The sequence below is a fragment of the Magallana gigas genome, chromosome 1, assembly GCF_963853765.1.
Source record: "Magallana gigas chromosome 1, xbMagGiga1.1, whole genome shotgun sequence".
Lineage (NCBI taxonomy): Eukaryota > Metazoa > Mollusca > Bivalvia > Ostreida > Ostreidae > Magallana > Magallana gigas.
The window spans coordinates 67,678,700-67,687,244 of record NC_088853.1 but is presented as its reverse complement, the minus strand read 5'-3'; positions in this window follow the sequence as shown (position 1 = coordinate 67,687,244).

Here is an 8,545-nt window from a genome sequence, read left to right as displayed (position 1 = left end):
ACAAACATAAGACACTCCTTATATTATATATATGCAATTTTTAATCAGTTAAGACATCAAACTGTGTTAAAACGAACGATCCAGAGAAAAATATACAAGGAACAGTTTCACAAGTGTTTTGTCTGAAAAAAGAAACCCATCCGAAATCTTGCGGAAAACCAGAAGAAATTACTTGCATTGTGTACACTGAACAGACAGAGAACTATAAATGAACACTGAAGTAGAGATATATATTTAATGGCGAGTTTAAGATGGAAGTGGGTTTAGACAAACGTGTTTAGTTTGAAGACGACCAGGAGAAAAATGTCATTTTATCCTAAATATCCATTTTTATTTTTCTAACTTGTCTCGTGGTTATATGTCTAAATGCTATAATTTTTCTTATCCCAACAATTAATTTTAAAATATGTTTGTGGTTTTACTTTTTTGACATAGTTGACAATAAAATTAATCAATTTAACAAGTTTCTGCCTACAAATATTTTACTTTTAACAATAAAAGTACGGTTTTCTGATGCTAAATTATGCTTTAGTTCATGTTTATCTGACATCTCAAAAAGTGTGATGACATGTATATTTTTTTCTTATAATCAATGAAATATAAGACTATTAAATAGAAAAACAATTCTGTTTTTCGACTTTTATCAAAGAGTTTAACGAGTATGGAATTACCTAAATTCTTTTGGATTTGGTTTTCATTTCTAATGGAAATTGCCACTTGTTTTGTGGTATAGCCAGTCATTTCAGGTTTGGTATGTATATGTTCATCTCGCTAAACAATACAGTGGTTTGTCCCAATGGGATGACATCTCTTCGTACGTAAGCCTTTGAAGGGTTGTATCAAACAATTATAAAGGTTGGTCGACAAATAAATTGTAACCATTTTCTCGTAATTTATGAACTTCATTTGCAGGCCTGATGTTTCTCGTGTAAGTTTCAGGTAACATAACTACTTTTTTTAGAGTTGAAACCTCCTACTTCAGGTCCTTGCAGCTGTCATTAAGCATACATGGCCAAAACATAGGCTCGACATAGATAATATGTATCGCCTGCAGGGGTTCTCAAGCAGAATTGTTTTGTCAGATTGTGTATCTAACAGTGGATACACAAGTCTCTCATTATCTGGGTTAGTCACATGGAATGAGTAAACTGGAAGTATCTTTGAACTTTTGTTTGTTGCTCAAAAGATACTCATTGAGGTTAAGCTTCATGACGTCTGATACGGCTTAATGTATGCTTTGTATGTCAGTCTGTGGTTTGTTGTTGTCCTTGTAGTTTTGTCCTTGAAAATTAGGTCAATGAATCATCAGTGGCGTGACGAAGTTCCATATTTCTCAATCTTGACTTTAATATCTTGTTTACTCTACTGGTTTTATGGAACACCTTGTTGTTGAATTGACCTTTGGAAAGTCCTAAAAGTTGTTGTAAAATGATACGTTCTCTGTGCCTCCTTTTCATATTTCGAGAGCAGCGATCTTAGACTGTATCATATTTTTTAAGGTTTGCCTCTATTGGCCTCAATGTACTTCAATTCGGCTTTGATAGTTGCGGTTTCTTTTATGGTGTAGCCTGATTTCCTAGAACCTCTTGGACTCCGGTGGATCTTCTAGACGCTCATGATTCTTTTGTCATATACTAATATTAATTGTTTATGAGGGTGTCTGTGATATGTTTTATCAAAATGTGATGTTTGGTTTCCTTGATATGCATTCCAACACACAGGCTGTATGGTTCTTGATCCGACGATTTTTAAAACACCCAAACCTATTTTTATCATTTCCTAATTTACTACTACCTTCATGGGGATTTGACCTTTTATTTGAACAAATTTCGGTGACATCGGCCAAGTGAGTCTGGAGAAGACGATAAACATGTGAACAGTTTACGACTACGTACAAGACTGACAAACGACGATGACAAAAATGACAGAATACGGACAAATTTTGATCAAAAAGCTCATTTTGTTGTATTATCAAAATACTTTCTTCACAACTAAAAAGAATACAATTTCAATCATTTACATAATTCACCAATTCATAAAAAAAATTGCTGATAAATTACCTTTCCTGTCTCAGAATCAGCTTGTTGTCTAGTGCTTGCTGTAAAATTGAATGTCGTCACAGTGAAAATTTAAAAAAAAGTTTATCAAATAATTATTATATATCGGTCTGATTAAGTCGAAAAAATTTAAGGGCAAAAAATTATCATTTGATTCAGCATAATAGTTTTATCATGATCTAAAGTGTTTTGAATACGAAAAAAAAATAGTATGCTGGTCTTCATGGATTGTGTTTAGTAGAGCACTGTTGTAACCACTATTGAAATAAAACCACTATTGAAATAAAACCACTATTGAAATAAAACCACAATTGAAATAAATTATTTCAAAACTTGTTGGGAATGTACGTACATGTATTTCATCTGAAGAATCACTTTACAACCACTATTGAAATACAACCACTACTAAAATAAAATATTTAAATAGTATTCCGGGATGTATTCTATTTTGAAAATCAATTTACAGACACTGTTGAAGTACAACTACAATTAATATTATTTTTTCAACCGTAGCTTAGTATGAATTTCTTCATTAATTTTTCTTTGAAAATTTACATTTTTTTCTTTACATTTCTCTTTCTACAAACATATCATGTCCTTTGATATTTTATATTATTTGCACAATTGTGAACATCTTGTAAATTGCCAGAACTTTTTAAATATGTCGGCTAATAAAAGTTCAGATGTTTTTATCTTTCAAAAACAGATGATGATAATCACCTTTTTTAAACATAAAAGTTGAAAAATGTTGACCTTTCGTTAACTTTTCTCAAATTAAAGCTAAAAGATCATCTTTTAGAAATTAAAAGGTAATCAAAGATTCAAGTTCATCTTTTGTAAACATTTTATAAAAAATTAAATATAATAAAAGGCGTTTTTTCGTGCAGTGACTTCTATTGAAACCCCCTGTATATTGAAATATTATTTATTGATAAATATTATTAAGAATATCACTATAAATATAAATTATTTCAAAAGGGGTTGCTTCACTACGACCACTATTGAAATATATTATTTCGAAAGTGGTTAAGGATGCGATTCATTTCAACCACTACTGAAATAATTTATTTCAATAGTGGTTGGGGATACCTTTCATTTCAACCACTATTGAAATAAAGTATTTCAATAGTGGTTGATGATGCATTTCAGTTTTATGTCTATTATTATGTCTGTTTGTAGCACTTTCCTTTCTGCTAGGGGAGTTTTTTAAGAAAAGAAGTATGTCTTATGAGATGATGAATTCCTTTTTGATTATGATGTTCTTTGATTTACCTCTGCTCTGTATGGTCATGTTTCCCATACCACCTGTCATCCTGAACCGAAAGTGTTATGCACAGTCGGAATAATAGGCATTAAAACAACATCCTACCACTATTAAAATGTTCAATAATGGTTGTAATGAACCGCATCCTTAACCACAATTGAAATAAATTATTTCAATAGTGGTTGTAATGAAATGCATACCTAACCACTATTGAAATAATTGATTTCAATAGTGGTTATAATGAAACGCATACCCAACCACTATTGAAATAATTTATTTCATTCAATATTGGTCTTAATGAAGTACATCCCCGACCATCATTGAAATTATTTATCTTAATAGTGGTGTTCATTATTACATAAATCTATAATGATATATAAGCTATAAATCATTTTTTAATATGCAGGGGTTTTGAATAAAAGTTCTGGCAATTTACAACGTTGTCTTCTAGTACAAATAATTTGCAATTTCCATAAAACATGATATATCTATAGAAAGAGAAAGGTAAAGAAAAAACATTAAGGTAATTCTATATGTTAATCTGCGAGGATTGGTTTTTTCTGCACATTTATTTCAATAGTGGTTTTTTTTCAATAGTGGTTGCAACAGAGCACTGTTGCAACCACTATTGAAATAAAACCACTATTGAAATAAATTATTTCAGTAGTGGTTGGGAATGTATTTCACTAGAAAAATCACCTTGCAACCACTATTGAGATAAAACCACTATTGAAATAAATTATTTTAGTAGTGGTTCGGACGTATTTCATCAGAAGAATCACCTTGCAACCACTATTGAAATACAACTACTATTGAAGTAATGATTTTAATAGAAGTTGGGGATGTATTTCAAGAACTACCTTACAGACACCATTAAAGTTCAACTACTATTAAATCTTTTTTTTCAATCGTGGATGGTAATGTATTACTATATAGATATAACTATGTAATCACTATTGTAACACAATTGGAAACAAAGAAGCTGGATATCATATTTGCAAACTATTTTGAAATGCAACAAATCTAAGAAATAATTTCAAATACACAATTATGTTACAATTTTCACTGCTGTGTAGAAATAAATAACCAATTCTCGCAAATAAACATGCAAATACATTTGTTTTTATCTAACAATCAATTTAAAATACGCAATAAAGGTATCTATACTTGCATATGTTACGGTACTGATAATCAAGACTATGAAATAAATTAACTTATTTTAGGATTTTCACTGTTGTGCAGAAATAACAAATCCTTGCAAATTAACATATAAAATTGTTTCATATTGTTTTTACCTTTCACTTTCTATAGATATATCATGTTTTATGAAAATTGTAAATTATTTGTTTTAGAAGACAACGTTGTAAATTGCCAGAACTTCTATTCAAAACCCCTGCATATTAAAAAATAATAATTAATTAATCATTATACAGGGAGTTTGAATAGAAGTTCTGGCAGTTTACAAGATGTTCACTTTTGTGCAAATAATATACAATATTCATAGGACATGATACATTTTTGTCTGTAGAAAGAGAAATGTAAAGAAGAAAATATAAATTGTATACATTTTTAAAGTAATATTTATAAAGAAATTCATTCTAAGCTACGATTGAAAAAATAATTTTAATAGTAGCTGTACTTCAACAGTGTATGTAAATTGATTTTCAAAACGGAATACATCCCGGAACACTATTTAGATAATTTATTTCAATAGTGTTTGTAATTCAATAGTGATTGCAAAACGATTCTTCAAATGAAATACATTTCAAACCACTATTGAAAAATTGTAATTTTAATAGTGGTTGTATTTCAATAGTGGTTGCAAAGTGATATTTTTTAATTAAATGCATTCCCAACCATTATTGAAATAACTTATTTCAATAGTGGTTTTATTCCAATAGTGGTTGCAACAGAGCACACCTTATTTATGATTAGTGAATTAGCTTCATAAAAGACAGCATCTTTTTTAGACTCAATATACTTTGGTTCTGATTAAAAAAAAAAACATGCTAGACAAAAAAAAATATTTGCCGTTAGAACGTAAAACAGAAATTCTGATGAAAGACATTATTGGAAGAGGATTTTTCAGTATCAAAATCAAATACATATTGATCCTCATACAATCCTTAGAGACGTTCTTAACAACATAAACATTTAGAGGCTCTCTTCACAATAAAGCCAAGGGAGAGACATTAAGTGGATGTGGAAAGAAAAGTTATATCACATTTGTTACACAGGGCATTCAAGCTCTTGTCTTATCAAATTTATAATAAAAGGATAGAGTTTTAATAAATACTACAGCTTAAGTACATATTTCACTAATTGGTAGAAAAATGTACGACATTTTACGTTTCAAACCTTATTTAAACAATAAAATAGAAGATAATCCTAATTGAGAAGCTACAATTAATGAATCGATTTTAGTTGTTTTCATTAAAATGTATGGACTGTATGAAAGGATTTAATAAATGGGTCAATTTTGACAGGAATTAACTACAAATAAATGGAGTGAGTAACGAAAGGGTTTAATAGATGAGTCACATTTGACAGGAACTGGCTACAAATAAATAAATTGAGTATTTACCTTAATTTAAAATTTTTAAGAATGGGAAAATATGTGTGAAATTACAAGAAGATATCCAAATTTAATTTTTGTTAAGAATAAATTAAAAGACCGTGATAACGCCACCAACAGCAGGGGTTTGTTTTGCAAAAATAAGCTCAGACTTTCCAGAAACATAAACAAATGTATACATGAATAACTAGATTCATTTATAAAGGATATAGTTAATAGAGTAAAGAAAACCCGTAAACGTCCAATTTTGGTTGTTGACAGCTCAAAAAAGTATGCTCTTTCATACTAGACTTTGTCATAGAAAAGGAAGATCTTCAGACAAACACGAGATAAACAATACCAATTCATCAAAATATTCATGTGTAAAGAGATTTTTAGGAAATACACTCGCCGGAGAATTGTAAAATCGTTCAAGACAGTAAAGATATATCTGTAAAACGTGATACTAAGCTTGGATATGCGGGAATTATAAAAAAAAAAAAAAATAAAACTGAAACGGGGAACCATCCTGTCCTATAAAAGATTAAGTGGATCGCACTCCGTTGAACAAAAGAATTTTTTTTTTGACAAAGCAGACAATGAAATGTCACAAACAAAATTAATCAAAGATCGAAGTCACATTGGTCATTTCCGTTAGTAGTCGTGTAACACCCGTACAATATCTAAGTTAATCAGATTAATCTAAACAATTTACTAATTTTGTTTTAAAAAGCTTAGATGAACAAACTGTTGATGAAACTGTAGTTTTAAAATTGCATAACATTTTTTTTTGGGGGGGGGGGGGGGTATCGGTTAGTATTATGAATCGATATAGGTATTTAGAAATTGCAGTCGCATACACGGAAAGCGTTCATTGCTTTCAAGAAAAAAAACCTCTATTTAATATTTTACTTGTTTTGAAAACTGGTTAAAAAAACATGAAGAAAAAAAAACTTTTCATCAACGTTTAATTTTTACTGGAAGAAGGTTAATTTATTGTTGTTGCTAAGTGTATAATATTACTTATTAGGTTAGTTACTGACTCACTACGGAAATATATTGGGTTGATCAATCTCATAGATGGCGAGGCAATGCCGAGCCGTCTATGAGATTGATCAACCCAATATATTTCCGTAGTGAGTCAGTAACTAACCTAATAAGTGTTTTGTTTTCCCGAGGACTATTAAGCGACATATTTATTCACAAATAGCGATGATCATGGCAAAGCCATGTACAAGATGCATAACATCTCGTCCAATTTAACTCATTTAAACTCTTCAAAATTTTCAATCTCACCTTTCAAATACTTTTTAAAAATCTTTGCTTCACCCTTTACTTACAATGTTTTGTTGCTATTCAATTTTAAATTTTTTCTCCCTTTTCTCTGCAGAGATATGAGCATTTCGACGCTGCCATTTTGTTCTGCTCCAGACAAAACAATGTGACGTCAATATTCTAAGGGCAACTACTCTAATTTTAAAGAATTTCAAAGGGCAACTACTCCAAATACTTTAAGAACTTACGGCATGCGGTTTATGTATTAAATACTATGAAATGTCGAAATGAGTAAGCGAAGCGTCGACCAATGACGGCCATATTGCCTAATATTAATTCTCACAGAACAAATATAGAGATATATGAGGCAATCACGTGCTATGTTTAAACCAATGAAAATGTGACGTTTCAGTCCAAGGGAAAACAAAATAAAGATGATATAGCTTTAACAAGTGGGTCAAATTATTCCCCCACTGCACTGTTGTTTCAACCTCTATCAGGATTTCATACTGGATGTTTTTGGACGCTCAGAAATCAATGTTAGATACTCGGTATAAATTCAACCTTACAACCCAATGGTTTTTGATCCGGCAAAAGGCAAGCGGTCTATATTTTCAAAAAGAGTACACAATCGGTAGCACTCAGTCATGTTTTCATGTTGCTGATTAATAATTGAGTTAGTTGTCATGATTTAAATAAATTTAAATCGAGATTGTGTATCGTTTTCTAGCTGGGAATTTTTGTATCTAGTGTTGTATAGCAGTTGTCCCCCAAAGTGGCTTTTCCCTCCGGAAAATTTGATACATAATAGCCTTTTCCCCGGGGGGGGGGGGGGGCTACTAAATAGTAGTTTTTCTCATAGTAAAATTTCTCCCTTACGTATTTGTTCCAGATTTTAGAAAAATCATCAATGGAAGCACATTAGGAATTAAAATAAATGTTTGTATATCCAAAGGTTCCATTCCTCTATACAGATTTGAGATTCGTTTTGCCGATTTTTTTAATAAATGAATACACAAGTTGCTGTCCTTTAAAAAATTAAAGGACTAAAATGCGTGGACCATTTGCATGTCTTTCCAACGAAAACGTGAAAGCCATAAGATTCCACCGACTCTAGTCCTCTGCTTTTAACCACTAAATTTGTACGTTGTATTACGTATACATGTATGTATAGCCCTGACTATTTATCACAGAATTTAAAGGGTTCATATTTCTACAATAATTATGATCTATCTATGAATGAAGTTTGCATGTATAGTATCAGGCATTCGTTGAATTCTACTATTTGCGCACGCATTACAATTCCCACTACTTTGTTAACTATGCAGTGACAGCTTTGTGTAAATAAAAAAATCATATTTTGATGCATTTTTCTTGAGATTTAAACTTTTATAG